The sequence below is a fragment of the Nelusetta ayraudi genome, unplaced genomic scaffold, assembly GCF_046127955.1.
Source record: "Nelusetta ayraudi isolate G7.1 ecotype Tasmania unplaced genomic scaffold, CSIRO-AGI_Nayr_v1 ptg000039l, whole genome shotgun sequence".
In the NCBI taxonomy this organism is placed as follows: Eukaryota; Metazoa; Chordata; class Actinopteri; order Tetraodontiformes; family Monacanthidae; genus Nelusetta; species Nelusetta ayraudi.
In genome coordinates, this window is record NW_027466089.1 from 2,379,920 (window position 1) to 2,396,499 (window position 16,580).

General features: G+C 44.1%; 1 protein-coding gene, 1 non-coding gene and 1 pseudogene across 2 annotated transcripts in view; 2 read left to right on the forward strand and 1 right to left on the reverse strand.

Annotated features, from left to right (window-relative positions):
- Nucleotides 1-1,800: 1,800 nt before the first annotated feature.
- Nucleotides 1,801-16,580, reverse strand: part of LOC142892774 (ribonuclease inhibitor-like) — a 94,850-nt gene continuing 80,070 nt past the window's right edge. The window contains exon 5 of the transcript XR_012927483.1: nucleotides 1,801-1,898. The gene's annotated coding sequence lies outside the window, so the exon portion shown is untranslated. The remainder of the gene's footprint in view (nucleotides 1,899-16,580) is intronic.
- Nucleotides 12,474-12,637, forward strand: LOC142892896 (U1 spliceosomal RNA). The gene has a single exon (XR_012927594.1). It is a non-coding gene; the product is annotated as a U1 spliceosomal RNA (small nuclear RNA).
- On the forward strand, nucleotides 13,074-13,192 carry LOC142892787 (5S ribosomal RNA; annotated as a pseudogene).

Here is a 16,580-nt window from a genome sequence, read left to right on the forward strand (position 1 = left end):
TAATAGCTCCCCCAAAATAGAAACAAAATTTGTATGAAGGAAATTACAGCACTTACTTCCATAAAAAAACTAAATAAACAATAACTGATTTTTGTGAAATTGAAACAACCCGATTAACACATCGGTTACATATAGGTCACTGTATAATATAATAAAACAGTTTATAGTCATGTGTTTACCAGAAGCAGTGGCTGTATAATAGGCTGTATGAACAGGTTGACCTATTGACCTCCACAGTGCTCAGGCTAACAAGGTGGTTAGCTCAGTAGGCTAAACCTCTGACTGTGGTTGTAGGAGCTGTGGGTTCAAATCCCAGTTGGTACCTGATGACCAGGTTTTTACTAAATATATTTGTACTTTATACTATTATATGTGTTTTTTCTGATTTTCAGACATGTTGAGATTTTGCTTGGAGTAGCGCTGTCTCGTGCCAAGCAACCACAGGACTTTTAGTTTCGGTGCTTTTTGGACTGACTACAGTATTTTATTAAAGTATTTAAAATTCTTTGTACTTGGAAAAAAACAACATCATATATAGATTTTTTTCAGAAGTTCAGAGAAGAGCTTAAATCAGTTCTCCAGGAGCTGCATCCTATCAGCCAGAGAACAGACGGCTCAGTTGAAAAGACGATGGACTGTGAATCACAAGGTTTTTGGATCAAGACCCACCATGGCCTGAGATCCATTTTGAAGGCCAATGGCTCCAAAACGAAGGATAAATGTAGCAGTGGATGTACTTCAAGAGTCAGCTGATGGCTCAGGATGGAAGAGTGCTGACTGATAGTTTCTGTGGTTGGAGGTTGGAGTCCCAACAACAGCTACAGATCCATTTTGAGCTCCAACGGCCTTGAAAGAGCAGTAGAAGTGACTTCAGAGTTTTCATGTTGCTCAGCATGAAAAGCAAAATGTCTCTGACTACTGGATGCTTCAATTCTGATGACAAATTGCTCCTCTTGATTTGAAAACACTAGCTTGTCTGTGCCGGGTCTTGAACCACCAACCTTGACATTCAAAGCTCTTCCTCTGATGCAGTGAGCTACCTGACCGCTCTTTAAACCGTCTGATGGTGCATTGGTCCTTTGGAAGTCTTGGTTTGCATCCTTCCACTCTGTCTCAACCATGACAGGATGCTCATTGACCTCAGTTTCAGGCTCATTCAAGGACTTTGAGAAAAAAAAATTGTCCCAGAAAAAAAAAAAGGAAAACTGCAAATTTCCCCAATGTGGGATTAATAAATGCTTCTTCTTCTTCTTCTTCTTCTTTGGATTTTGCTTGGAATAGCTCTGTCTCATGCTAAACTGTGGCAAGATATTGGTTACCATGCAATCTGGGCAAAATAAAGTATTTTTTTGGAGATGAGAAGGAAAAAAATGGACATTCTATGTTGTGTATATTTTCTATGTCTGTATTGTATCAGTCAGTGGAAAGAGTCTCTGTGGTCTGGTGAAAGATGACAGGAAGTGACGGAGCAGGAAGTTTACAGTGTCTGTTGAAATCCATTTATTTCCTCATCTATATTTTCAGATGGACTGTGTGTTAATGAACCTTCTTCTCGTGACTGATCCAGTCTCACATGCCACTGGCCACAGAGACTGATTCTGTGCCACCCAAAACACAACACACTGTGTTCATGGTCTGTTGTGTTTTTTCCAGTTTTTTCAGACATGATGAGATTTTGCTTTCTACCACTCCGTGTCATGCTGAACTGTGATTGGACCGTCGATGTTTGGTGGATTTTTTTGGTTCTTTTGACTGAGGAGGCCTGCTGGAGACTGAAGGGAGTAAAAACAATACAAGGAATAAGTTTGTCAAGAACTTTATTCAGAAAATTGTTGAACCAACCAGGTGCAACCAACCAGGTGCAACCAACCAGGAGCAACCAACAAGCTCAGAAGCAACTTTTTTTCACCACCTGTCCCGGGAAAAATAAAATCTCTCCCGGGACACAATTTGTCACTCTTTTTAGGGAAATGACAAAACCTCATTTGATTTCCGTCTGTGGTCTTGATAGGGTTTCCAACCCTTCCGTAAAATACGCGATTGTCCCATATTTGGCAACTAAAAAACCTGTCCCGTAATGAACTGATACGGGACGCACTTCACTTTGTCCCGTATATTTCGGGGACGCCTACGCCCCCCGTCGTCGGCAGACTTGAGAAATCGGAACCCCGCCACCCCCGAGATGTCCCGGATTTGAAACTCTCGGAGGTGGCAACCCTACGTGCAACACAAACGTTTTCGTCTAGTCTCGTCAACGAAAACGCACATTCGTCTCGTCACAATTTAGTCATCAAATACTTATGTTCGGCTCGTCAACGTCACGTCTTCATCTCAAAAAAAGGGGCGTCATCGTCAACGAAAACAACACTGGTGTGTTTGCATTTTGCTGTTTAGCTCCACTAGTTGTAGTTCTGTCAGCCACCACTAGATGGAGCTCTCATCTTCACTCTCCTCCTCATCCTCTCTCACCTCCACCTGTAGAGAGAAGAAGAGACAGCAGGAGTCAGGACTCACGGTCCTTGAACAAATCATCACAGAGACGTTAACTGTTGATGGAGATGATGGAGTGACTGGTGAGAAGAAGCAGACTCTCAGTCACATGTCAAGTGTGGAACATCAGAAGGTCATGTGACCATGGAGTGTTGGACTGATACTGAGGCCTGATGAAGATGAACTGATCAATAATTGAGTGGTGAACTGAGAGAAGAAGCAGTTTGGCAGCAGATGTTGGATGAATGAGGAGCAGCTGGATGTCACCATCCTCCTCTCACACTGTGACTGGGAACACTGGACCTCTGCTGTGGGATCAACTGGCTTTGGTGCTGGAACCATCATCCACTGGTTCCAAACCAGTACTGACCTCACACTCTCCAGTTGATAGTAGTGGGCTTAGTGGGCTAAAAACACATCACAGTGTAGCAACAAAAAAACATTTCTAAATTTGAATACAGAATTTGGTACACAATCTAATACAGTACATATACATGGAGTTGCAGTTATATCTTGTTTTTCATCAGCAGTGTATGGTGATGGGACATTTAGAGAGACACAAGAGAGAGCAGGGGGTGGGGGCTACTAATGTACTGTATTCCTATCATAGTTATTTTTGGAGTCATCTACAAATGGTCCCACATTTTGTTGGAAACTTCTCTGTCGGGCCCTGAGCCTCCCTGTGCCTCTGATCTTCTGACTGATGTCAGGAGCCATCGTGAGTGTTGGTGTGGCAGATTTCCACCTCCAACGTCAAAGCTTGTCTGGTTTATTTGTCAAGGCTCCTCCAAAAAGGCCCCTCGCCCCTCTGACTACACCTCTTTCACAAAAAACACGCTTGTGTATATGTGAAAGGTCATTTTCAAGGTCAGATTTTCCACTGACGTTCCTCCTCCTGACTGAAACACTTTATTATTCTCAGCGACTGCCAGGCTTTAAAGAGCAGCAACATTTTCAACAACCCTCAGAAAGGTCCAGCACCACAAGCTAAGTTAGCACCACGGAGGCTAAGGGCTGTTACTGGAGGGGCGTGTCCACCCAGAGCACTCCTTTCTGGGGTGAAATTTCAGAGCGAGAGGGGTTGGAGGTCAGAGGTTAAGTAACATGAGCGTCTGTTAGAACCTTTTCTCTCAAACGATAAAGAATGTGATTTTTAAAGTCAAGTCAAAGTCCCAGTGATTGTCACAACCCCGAAGATGTGAAATGTGTCTTCAGCATTTGACCATCATCCCCTGAGGGCGCGGTAGGCAGCAGCGGTACTGCGCCTGGGAATCACTGGCTGATTCAACCCCCCAGTTCCAACCCTGAAGACTGAAGCAGGGAGACAATGGGAGCATTTTGACAGTCTTGGTGTGAGCCAGGCGGGGATGGAACCCACAACCTCCCAGTCTCAGCTGCTTAGGGACTGAATGATTCATGAAAAAACACTTTATGTCTCTCAGACAAAGTTGACCTTTGACCTTCATAGACTTGCATTGCATTAGGGTTAGCGATAAGGACGGAATTAGGGTTAGGGTTAGGGCTACTGCTGGAATTAGGGTGAGTGTTTCGGGGTTCCTCATGGGCTAGAAGCCCCACATTTGGCATGGGTGTGTCCTTGGGGATCTCGATGAGCCTGAAAGTGGCTCCATGTCTCTCGGACAAAGTTGACCTTTGACCCTCATAGACTTGTATGGCATTAGGGTTAGCGGTAAGGCTGGAATTAGAGTGAGGGTTTTGGGTTTCCTCATGGGCTAGAAGCCCCAAATTTGGCCTGGGTGTGTCGTCGGGGATCCTGATGAACCTGAAAGTGGCCCCATGTCTCTCGGACAAAGTTGACCTTTGACCCTCATAGACTTGTATGGCATTAAGGTTAGCGATAAGCAATACAAACCTGGTGAGTTTAAGACTTAGTGACTCTACGTGCATGAATGTATGGGGTATCCCGTCCTTACCTTGTTCCAACCTTCCCGCCACAAACCTGGCTGTCCAGTGCAGAAGTCAAAGTGAGAGAGAGAACAAAGAAGGAGGAGGGTCTTTAAACTGTGACGCCGCAGCTGATTGGCTGGTTGGTCGGTTGAATGAGCCAATTCTAGAGCTCCCCTCGGAGTCCACAGGTGGCAGCTAATCTTCTTGATCACAAGCGTCACCTGCCTTTCTGCATTCCCCAGCTCGCCCCGTGGCCTCTAGGTGGCGTCAATCTTGTATTTCCTTGAGGACATAGGGAGAAAAGAAGAGAAAAACAAAGAAAGGAGCCTCTGGACATGTAACATGTAATACTTATCGCCAACCCCAATTCAATGCAAGTCTATGGGGTGAAATTTCAACTTTGTCCTAGAGAGATGGGGCCAGTTGCTTTTTCATCAGGAGCCCCAAAGAAGCGCCCACACCAGATTTGGGGCTTCTAGCCAATGAGGAAAAATTTGGAGCAGACACGACAGGGTTACAGCTGAGAAGGAACTTAAGATCCTCAAAAAAACTGTTGCCACTCACTGAGACCAAACAAATGGTTTCAATGGACTGGTTAATTCTTCTCTTGTGGCCGGCAGCTCCACTGCTTCAGTGCTGTCGTCTTGTCTAGTGTTTTTGTCTTTGTCATTTTTCTTTATTCAAATTTTTTTGTCAACTTCATTTTTCCTAATTTCTGGCAAAAGGCCAATTTAAGACAGTAGCAGAAACAATTCAGCCTGATCTAGTGACCATTATTTTTTATTTTAACTTTTGCCCAATCTCAACTGGCTCATCCTCAGCCCTGAGATTGTGATTTTTGTGATTTTTCTTTTTGGACCAGCCAAGTAGTTTTTCCTTCCTCGTATCCGTGTAATTCGTTTGATCACCAACATTACAACTGGTTACGAAGAAAGACTACTCTGATGCCAAAACGCCAGTGAAGCCACCTGCAGGACAGAGCAGAACGGGCAGTTCCACCTCGACGGTCGGTGTTGCTAATCCAAGCTTCCTGCGCAGTACCGGACCCGAACGGTACAGTACAAACTCCCAGGACCACCTTGGAAGAAGCTCATCCAACGTAAGCCCTCATCACTTGCTCACTGTCAAGAGTCTGGTTGTCGTATCAGTGTAACCAATAACTGCCCATTTTTTTTTGCTAGACTTAGCCACAACAAGTCTAGTAGACAAACAAAACTCTTTTATATTTCTTCTTTTATTTTGTTACTTTTAGCTTAAGTTTAGGTTTTATTTAATTTCTCTCTCTCTCACACACACACACACACACACACACACACACACGCACGCACGCACACACAACACTCACACAGTTCGTTGCTGATTGTGTCTTTATGATCACATTCATGTCATGCTGTTCTGTGTGAACCATCTATTGTTACACAAATAAATGCACATTAAGCCTGATGTCATTGTTTGACTGACTTATTAAAGTGTGGTTCAAATCCCTGCGTATCGTCAAGAACTCCCTGTTAAGGAGATGGTATTGAGACTAATTCTGGCGTTTCCTGCTGACGTCAACAACCAAAAAGCAGGTGGTGCCCCGATCAAATCATATTAAATATTATAAACATTAAAATTATTAATTTCTTTTTGATGTCCGTTTCCACTCCTTCGTGAGTTTGATCGATTAAATTAATCAATTAACTTTCCCCCACTACATGACTGAATGACTGACTGCTGCTGGTACACTGCTGCTGCTGGCTGGCTGACTGCTGCTGGTACACTGCTACTGTCTCTCTCTGTACCTTCGTGTGTTTCCTAAGTCCCAATATGCACATTTAATGACTTACAGTTGAATATTTGATTAGATTAGATTCGATTAAATTGAACTTTATTGATCCCAAATTGGAAAACTGGACTGTTGCAGCAGTCAAAAAGTAATACAAAAAGTGAAAATAGAAGAAAAAATATGGTGATTTTAATGAACTTGTAGTGACCATCAATGACAGTGCGTGTATGTAACCCAAACCCTGACCCCCTGAAATGTTGCAGTGAGGCATTCAGGAGGTGTGATGGGTCCAGGGTGGTCCAAGGGGGTCCTGTTGTGGCCCCCCTGGATCCCCTTTATCTCACACCCTGAGTCCCTGCCAGCACTTTGTTTGGTGTCTTTCTCTTGATCATGAATTCTGTCTAACTCTTAGCTTTCAAAGCACTTTTCACAGTATCGTTTATCACAAATCTCAATGTCATAAAACTGCCATTTTCAATAACTGCTCTTTTGTATACCTGTCCAATAATCCTTCAGAAGAGGATTTTAAGAATTTGTTCAATCCAGCCAGCCCAGTCACATCTTGACTGTTCCAAATTGAAACTTGCACATGCTGTGCTAATGGACGAGCCCCCATGTGCCACGACTGGACTCAAAAAGCCAGGAGAAGATCTGATTGGATGAACCAATAATAGTGATTTACTGAAATAGCAACATAGCACAATGGGGTGTGTAACACCAGTCAGTGTCAATGTATCTGCTGTTGGCTGCAGATGTTATTGAGTGAATGTCAATGTTGAAGAGTGTCAACTGAAAATAAGTGGGCCTGACTTTTGTCAACTGAAGCATGTGGAGGAGCATCCATGCAAGTCTATTTACAGTGGCACCCCCTAGATCTTCGGCTTGTATCCTTCACATTAGGGGGGCGCCACTGTGCTCCTAGTGAAAACAGCTACAGGCTCAAGAGCTGCTGTTGGTAGCTGCAGGAACTCCAGTTGGACACTAGGGGGGCAGCCGAGAGGCGTCTGTGTCAGGTGCTACCTGACCGCAGATAGATGCTAGGCTGTGTCTCAATTCAGGGTCTGCATCCTTCCAAGGAAGCGTCCTAAGTCTGAAGGAAGCGTCCTCCGAAGGACCTGCCCTAGAAGGACCAACCTAAACCCGCCTCCCCGGTAACCACATGGGACGGTCTCGCCTTCGGCGTATTTCCTCATTTCGTCACCGCCGTTCCCTCCAGCTGGCCAACCCCGGAAGTGACGTTTTTATAGTACCAAGCAAACCATTGGTTCGCCATCTAATGATGCCGTTGGATGATCAAATAAGTAAAAACCCTACGTTAAAAACTGAATATTTTAAGTGAAATTTCAATACTTAAAATTATACATTGTGTCTTTGCCAGCAGATGGCGCTAATTTCAGCTGACTTCCCAGGATCCCAGGATGCTTTGCAGCAGCACACAAAGCATCATGGGATACAGAAGGACGCAAAGGATAGTAGCGGTGCAGCCTTGGAATCGGCTAACAGTAGGACGCATTTCGAGGGTGCATTTGGAGCGTCCTTCGGATTGTTGGGAATTGGGACAAGCCTTCAGACAGTGTTATGACGCAACTGGCCTTCACATGCAGCTTTCCACGGATGCAGACCCTGAATTGAGACACAGCCCTCATGTCCCAATATCTTTCAACAAGCATAAAGAGTATGATCCAATTTTAACACAACAAAAACATGAACAGAAGAAAATGTACAGGCAGGGATGAAAGGTCAGTTGAGGTCAAGGTCACACAGGTCAGTGATTGTGATGCTTTTTATTTTCAGAATATTGACTCATTGAAATAAAGTGTTTGAGCTCAGTTTTAAAAACAAAGAAAGAATGAGTGAAAACATTTTGCTAGGAAGAGAATTAGGTTGATGACGTAACGCTCTCTGATTGGCTAGCAGGATATGAGAAGCAAACAGACAATTTTATAAAAGTGGGAGAAAAATTTGAATGAGTGTTTTGACAAATGAAACAAAGTCTTGCTAGAAAACAGCAGAGAGGGAGAAGAGCAAAACAAATGATCTGGTTTCCTGATTCATTGATGTCCTTCTGAAATCTCCACAGAAACATCTGGCAAGGATCAAAACCAGGAATTATTTTGAGGGAAACTTCTTTTGTCTCATTTATAATTCAATCATTGGAGTTCCAGTCACAAAACAACATCTTTTATCTGATTGATTGATTTATTATCATAAAACAGAAGTAAAATCTCATATGAAACAATTTTTTCACCCTAAAATAAAGGTGTGATAACTACACAACCTTCACAACGCTGTCAGACTTTGACAAATTCATTGTTGTGCTTCACATGAGAAACCAGGTGGAGTTGGATGGAGAACTCTGAAGAGAGCAGATCAGTGTGTTGATGTGTGAAACCTTCATAATGAGATGTTCCAGCCGTGGATGATGAGAGCAGAACCAGTGGTTGTGTTGCTGCTGCCTTCACTGAGCAGCTGCTCCAAGTCCTGCTTCTTCCACTGATGATTCAGCTCCACCAGTGGCTTCTGGGACGTCTCCCAGTAACCACAGCAGCTTTGACCCCACTGGCGTCAGGTCGACAGTTTGCCGTTTAGCTCCACTTGTTGTAGTTCTGTCAGCCACAACTAGATGGAGCTCTCCTCTTCACTCTCCTCATCCTCCCTCAATACCACCACCACCTGTAGAGAGAAGAAGAGACAGCAGGAGTCAGGACTCACGGTCCTTGAACGCATCATCACAGAGACGTGGACTGTTGATGGAGATGATGCAGTGACTGGTGAGAAGAAGCAGACTCTCAGTCACATGTCAAGTGTGGAACATATGAAGGTCATGTGACCATGGAGTGTTGGACTGATACTGAGGCCTGGTGAAGATGAACTGATCAATAATTGAGTGGTGAACTGAGAGAAGAAGCAGTTTGGCAGCAGATGTTGGATGAATGAGGAGCAGCTGGACGTCACCATCCTCCTCTCACTGTGACTGGGAACACTGGACCTCTGCTGTGGGATCAACTGGCTTTGGTGCTGGAACCATCATCCACTGCTTCCAAACCAGTACTGACCTCACTCTCCAGTTGATAGTCTCTGCTATGGACAAGATCCATCAGTGGCTTCACTGCTGAATCCTGCAGCTTGTTCAGACTCAGGTCCAGGTGTCTGAGGTGGGAGGGGTTGGACTTCAGAGCAGAGAGCAGCCAATCACAGCTGAGCTCTGACAAACTGCAGTCAATCAACCTGAATAGAGAATAAATGGAGAGTTTATAATGGAGAGTTTTTCCCAGGGTGTCATCACTCTGAAAATCAAAGTGAAATGTTGACTTCAGAATCTGACACTACAAAATAAAATGGGAGAGGGAGGGCAAGCGAACGAGTGCTGCAATGTGGAGTCCATTACTGGCTCTTGATAATTTTGCTGTCTGGCACCAAAGTAGGATTGCGTCACTAAGCCTTCAGCGTTCAACCAATCCACAACACGTGTGTCCAGGCTTCATGGGTTGCACTAAAAGCCATCCAGGATGAGAAAACACGGATTCATCAAGCCAGGTGAAAGCTATCCTGGATCAGTGCGCGCACGCGGCTTCCTTCCATAGACCCCCCGTTCTGGAGCTGGGATTGACAGATTGGCCATCTTTGACCTCCTCATAAGCCTCCATGAGGATTTGCGCCTGGGACGGGGATTCAGACACTCAATGTGGGCCGGCGCAGACGGCCTGGGCGGGCTTGGAACCCCAGACTCCCAGGTCATAGTCATGCGCACCAAGCATTCAGCCAAAGGGACCTTCCCTTGGCCAAGCAGCCAGGGCGCATGATCAACTGGAGGCATAGTGACAGGACCGTCCACTGCCACAACAACAAGCTCATGTTACTCTTTGAAGTGTCTTCATGCTTCTATGGGATGTGTATTTTTATATAGGATGCATGGCAAAGTAGAAGTCATGTTAGAAATGATCCAATGATTGCAACATTATCTCAACTCATTTCTTTATCATGATTGAAATGAAATGATTCCAAAGCTTGAAATAATGACAGTGGCTGGAGGTGAATGTGATAACAATGTGCAGTGTTGAGTGGAAGAAGCACTGCTTTCCACTGGTGGTGACTGTTGACTGAGACAAGGATGAAATAGATCCTGGAACTCAGCCTGGTCTGGAGCATCTCACTCCACACAATAAATCTCCATGGTAACTTCTAGCAGAACATATCTCACTTCCACCTATCCCACTGTTGTGCAACCAGAGCACACATCCATTGATCCAGGATAACCAAGATATCCCGGCTTAATCCCTCATCCTAGTTTCCTGCAACAGGGCCCAGTCAAGTGAAAATCATGACAGCAATAACTAGAAGTTGTAGAGTGAAGAGGGTGAACTGACCTCAGAGTCTCCAGTTTACAGTCCTGCAGCTGGTTGTAAACTCAGGTCCAGATGTCTGAGATGGGAGGGGTTGGACTTCAGAGCTGAGAGCAGCCAATCACAGCTGAGCTCTGACAACCTGCAGTTCTTCAACCGAAATAGAGAATAGATGGTGTGAGTGGAGTTTTAAACACGATCTCAAATAAAAAAAATATGTCTATAACACTGTAATGTCCATTAAACCAAACAAAAGCACAAACATAGTAAAATAATGAATCACCACGATAAAATATTTTATATCAACCTGTTTAGTCATGTGACCACTGATCAGCTGTTCAAAATGTTGGAATTCATTGATTAATTTTGCCACAAAGGTTGTGTGTGGAAAGTCAGTCCAGATTTATTTCTGAAAGATTCATATACAACCATCAATATAGTTTGAAGTCTTTGATTAGTAGAAAATAAAAGTCCTCTGGTTTTCCTGCCGTTAGAACGGTTCTTTATCTAAACATACAGAAGGTCAAAGGTCGTGGCCATCTTGCACCGCCATGTTTGTAGGCAGCTGGTTGGGAAGATCAGTTGGAGAGACAGTTTCTCAACCTGAATAAAGAATCAATATTTGATTTCTTCCATGTGTAAATGTCATATTCAGAGTCATTTCTCCCTGTTGATGATCCGGATGTGCAGCTGTTGGGATCACTGAGCCATTCCCTCAAACCAGTCATTGTGCCAGTGTGTTGTCAACACAACAACAACAGTGTCAGTCAGCGTGCAGCCAATCAGCAGTGAAGATGGAAAATAATCAGTGAGTCCTTTGTGTGCTTGTGGCTGTTTTCAGTCATCAGAGTCTCATTACAAGTCAAACACATTCAAAGGACAAGATGAAGAAATACTGCTGCACTATTAATCTGCCTCTAATATTTCTTCACAGGATCTTCTGCTCAGTCATGTGACCTTCATCACCAATCAACAACTTCCATTGAGCGCCAAAGTGACTGGAGACATTTTCCACGCTTTCTTCCACCATCCAAAGTCTTTTCTGGCTGCAGATTGTTGACATGAAAACAACATCCACTTTGTCTAGATGAGTCTTTAATATCTGCTTCAAAGTCTTCACACTGAGCAGCGTTACACACCAGTTGTCATCTGCTGACACACACTGTCCACCAGTAGAAAGCAGGAACTGACCTGAGAACTTCCAGTCTGCAGTTTGGACTCTGCAGTCCAGCACAGAGCAGCTTCACTCCAGGATCCTCCAGGATGGTATTCAGGTCCAGCAGTGTGAGGTGGGAGGGGCTGGACTGCAGAGCTGAAGACACCACTGCACACTGAAGCTCTAAGAGTTGAACACTGAATGAAGGAGAGCAGAGTGAGAAGTTACTGCTTCCATCATCATCAACATGAATGATTGAATAGTTGATTTTGGTTGACAGTGTAAATTCAATCAATCTTGTGCAATCAACTGACAATGAAAAAGAAGCTTCCAAAACAAATGTGCACATTATAAAGACTCACAACAACAAAAGCATAACATGACATAACATGAATTAGTTCAGTGGTTATTTATTTTGTTTTTCCCCTTGATGATTCAGAATGTTCTTCTTTTCTCTGAGTTTCCCACTGGAATCGCACATCGCAGATTTCAAATGGAGCTCTTTTTGCCACATTTTCTCTGGTGGTTTAGTTGTTGATCATTTTGGAGGTAAATGAGATGAAATGAGTGGTTTTCCAAATTCCCTTTTGTTGTGGTCACGCAGCAGTGAAGTGTGGAAAAAGGATTGCTCACGTCCAAATCTGTTATTTGGGAGACATGAGGTTGGGACAGATTTCTTTCTCATTCAACCAAATATCAACTATTGCTTTTCTTTCTGACATGCCTTTGGCTGTGAACACGTGGCGAGCGCCGTGAGCCAGCGCGGCATGACTGTGGAAGACGTGGTCATGTCAGCCATGGACAACTCATACTTACCTGGCAGGGGAGATACCATGATCAAGAAGGTGGTTCACCCAGGGCGAGGCGCGACCATTGCACTCCGGTTGTGCTGACCCCTGCGAATTCCCCAAATGTGGGAATCTCGACTGCATAATTTCTGGTAGTGGGGGACTGCGTTCGCGCTCTCCCCTGATCAAATGTTGAAAAGCAAGAGTACGTTCTCTCGTACGCCAGTAAGAAATGCTGTCCGTCCAGCGTGGCCAATGCCGGTGATCAGATGGCTTCTTGAATCCTGACATGTTGTCTTGAGAGGCTTTCTGACTGAAGTTCAGCTTCTCACTTGGCTGCGTTCATCAGGCTGCTGGCCAAGTTTCCGTGGCTCCGTTTCAATTGTACACAAAGCTCTTGCGTCCATCTGTTATTTGGGAGACATGAGGTTGGGACAGATTTCTTTCTCATTCAACCAAATATCAAATATTGCTTTTCTTTCTGGCATGCCTTTGGCTGTGAACACGTGGCGAGCGCCGTGAGCCAGCGCGGCATGACTGTGGAAGACGTGGGCTTCATGGCAAGGTGCCCTTCTTCCATGCTGCCGGTTTTATAAGGCCTGTTTGCAACAGCGTCTCTGGCTTCCGGCCATACCACCTTGAGAACGCCCGATCTTGTCTGATCTTGGAAGCTCAGCAGGGTCAGGCCTGGTTCGTATTTGGATGGGAGACCGCCTTGGAATCCCAGGTGCCGTAAGCTTTTTGTCCTGGCAGGGGGTGCTGTTTCCACGTCCAACTTTGTGAGGAAATCAAAAGACAAACTGTTTTTTTGCTGCGGGTTAATTTAAACTAACTAACTAACTAAATGAATAAATAAATGAACCCTGCATGCACGGCTTCATGGCAAGGTGCACTTCCTCCATGCTGCAGGTTTTATAAGGCCTGTTTGCAACAGTGTCTCTCGCTTACGGCCATACCACCCTGAGAACGCCTGATCTCGTCTGATCTCGGAAGCTAAGCACGGTCGGCCCTAGTTTGTACTTGGATGGGAGACTGCCGTAAGTGTAACATTTAAAACTTTGTGCTCTTTTTTTGAACAAAGGTACGCAGGATTTACTTTCTAAATGAACAACAACTATAATAATAATAATACTAATAATAATAATAATAATAATAATAATAATAACAATAATAATAATAATAATTGTGCTGCGTTTAAGACATTGTTTGAATTTGGTTTTATTTTGAAGTTACATTTCAATATGCTTTTAATCTGCTGTTGGTAAATTTTTGTTAGGTCTCTTTTCTACTAAAATTAGAGCGTTGTCACTCTGTTTTTTGAACGCGGGACATCGCGCAACCGATCGGCATTTTGTCCCTTCTCTACGGACCAAACGGGCTCCGGCAATCTGCTGTCTGCTGACGTCATCGCCCTTAGATCGCGTTGATCAGGGGTGTCCAAACATTTTTCATCGGGGGCCAAAACGGATAATGTAAAAGGACCCGTGGGCCAACACTGCGGCCCACGGGTCTTCGTATTTCGTTTCCGGTGATTCTGTCCTTCCACCGGCAGCGTTTATCAGAATTTTAAAAATAAAAATTTAATTCTAAAAACGAAAATGAAAAATTCCATATTAAATGTGTTATCATATGTACTGAAAAAGTCTTTCAACTCATTAATCGCCTTTATAAAATGTTGAATATTAGAATAGAGTTAAACTCAATCCTTTTTTGTTTTATATTTTAGTTCAAATAATTGAAAGTACATTAGTACAATTAGTAGTAGAAAGAGTTAATGTTTATAGCTAATAATAGCTATATTTTAATATCTGATGAATGCAAACAGTGAGAAAATGCAACTATCTTCAGTGTTTATAGTGGTTGTAGTGTGTAATAATAATAATAATAATAATAATAATAATAATGATATAATGATTTGCGCTATTTGTGATTTGCCTAACTTTTCATGTGTCTCAGGCTGTCTGCTTGCTGTACCTCCCTGCAACCCTTTACTTTGTGCCTGCCATTCTGCAACCCTCCTCCATTAACCCTGCTAGACAACACAAATCTGCCTGCCTGCTTGCTTCTGCCATCACCAAAATACCTCTCCCCACCATGGTCCTACTCTCTCATTAAACTCACCTTAGACAGAGCTGCAGAAAAGTACTCTCAAATCATAAACTGAATTTTGCAAGAATTTTAAGCCCAACCTCACAGTTTCCAAAAGGTTGGTGACCCCTGCTCTAATACATTAAAGTAAAACCTGAAAAAACAGAACTCAGCCTGCGGAAATCTGATCACTAACCACTACAGTGGTGGTCATTTGATTTTCACATGAAAGGTAGGGGCATTAACCACTACAAGACAGAAGTTGACATACCGTATTTTCCGCACTATAAGGCGCACCGCATTATAAGGCGCACCTTCAATGAATGACATATTTTAAAACTTTTTCCATATATAAGGCGCACCGCATTATAAGGCGCATTAAGCGAAACAAAAGAATCAGAGATAAGTCCGTCAGACTTTATTAACTGCGTTCACAGTAACTCTAAAACTTGTTTGTAACAAATAAAAAACAGAATGATACCGCTAGAAATATGTTACCAACGCGAGTTGAAATCCACCGGAGGTTCTCTACCACGGTTCGGAAGGTGTTCGATTACGTTCCATCAGTGCTTGATTCTACAGCACCGCCGGACTCCTGAACACTGTCTCACTTCATCTACGCGATAGAGCGACCGCGTTGACGCTCTGCTCACGCTCCAGCACCCTCCCACACAGGACGTGTTTTACGAGCAGAGCGTCTTGATCGGTTCACGCGAGGATTGCAAGATCGCGCGACAACCCAGGTAGTTTTCGCGAGTTTTTAAAGAAAACAACAATGAAACAAAACATCGATACTTCCAGACACTGTTGGGACAGTGTCTGGAAGTATCGATGTGTGTAAAAAAATAAAAAAATAAATAAATAAATAACGCGAACTGCTGGCATCATGCAAAATGCAGGTATTTAAAGTATAGATGCATTTTGTTCATCATAGTTTGAGATTCAAAGTGAAATCTGTTTTTGTTTGACGGCCGACCTGAACAGCGTTGAAGCCGATGCGTCACGTTGATGTTTCACAGTAAAGTACAGCACATATAAATACAAAATCCAGCACATTGTGTGTTATGATGAAAATCAACCGGATCCACCGTGTTTTTACACTATTCGCTAGTGTCTGCGTACGCGCACACACACACACACACACACCTTTCCTTGTTGTCACTGAGCAGCAGATGAAGCTGCTTTGCTAACAGCTTGTAGACCTTTAACCTTGGGCTGAGTTCCTGCTGACTCTCTGCCTCCCCCCTCTGGTGAGCAGCTGGTCCTGCAGCCTGACATCAGTCACGTCAGCTCATTGACTGGCACCAGTTCACTGCCGGGAAACACTCCCACTGCTGTCTGGATTGTCTTGTTGCTTTATTGCTTCAATTCAACACAGGATCATTCACTTGACATTGTTGTGCAATAAAGACTGATGGCACATTTCACAACAATGTCAAGTGAAAGTGGCGTCCAGGCCCCGCCCACCCTGATTAGAACATATAATGGGCCCAGTTTGCCAGACAAGGCTGATATCAAGCCAGGATTCAGCCTAAATCAGATTAGTAAAGCCGGTAAAGTCCCAGACTGTGGAGTCCTGGAATCAGCTTCAATGACACCTGGGTCGCGCCCCCTGGTGGCCTGATGGTGCTCATTAAAACCTGGAATGGAATTGAGGGCAGCTTTGCTGAATGGAATCTTGGTGCATAGATAATGCATGGCCAAACTACGGCCCGGGGGCCACATGTGGCCTGATCAGCCTTTTAATCCGGTCCCCCCCCCAACTTGAAGAAATAATATTAATAGTCAGTCAGTCATAAACAGCTGTATCTCCTCTATGTTTGCAGTGTTTTCAGAGTCACTTCAATAAAGAGCCAAACACCCTGGTGGTTCTGGAAGGTTCTAGATGGTTCTAGGTGGTACTGGATGGTTCTAAACACCCTGGTGGGGCTTCAGAGACACTGATTAGGTTGCTTTGCTCCTGTTGGTTTTTGGCCAGCAGGGAAGCTCAGTGGTGCCAGAACCAGAACTTGTGGTAGAATAAACTGGTCCCTGGTGCA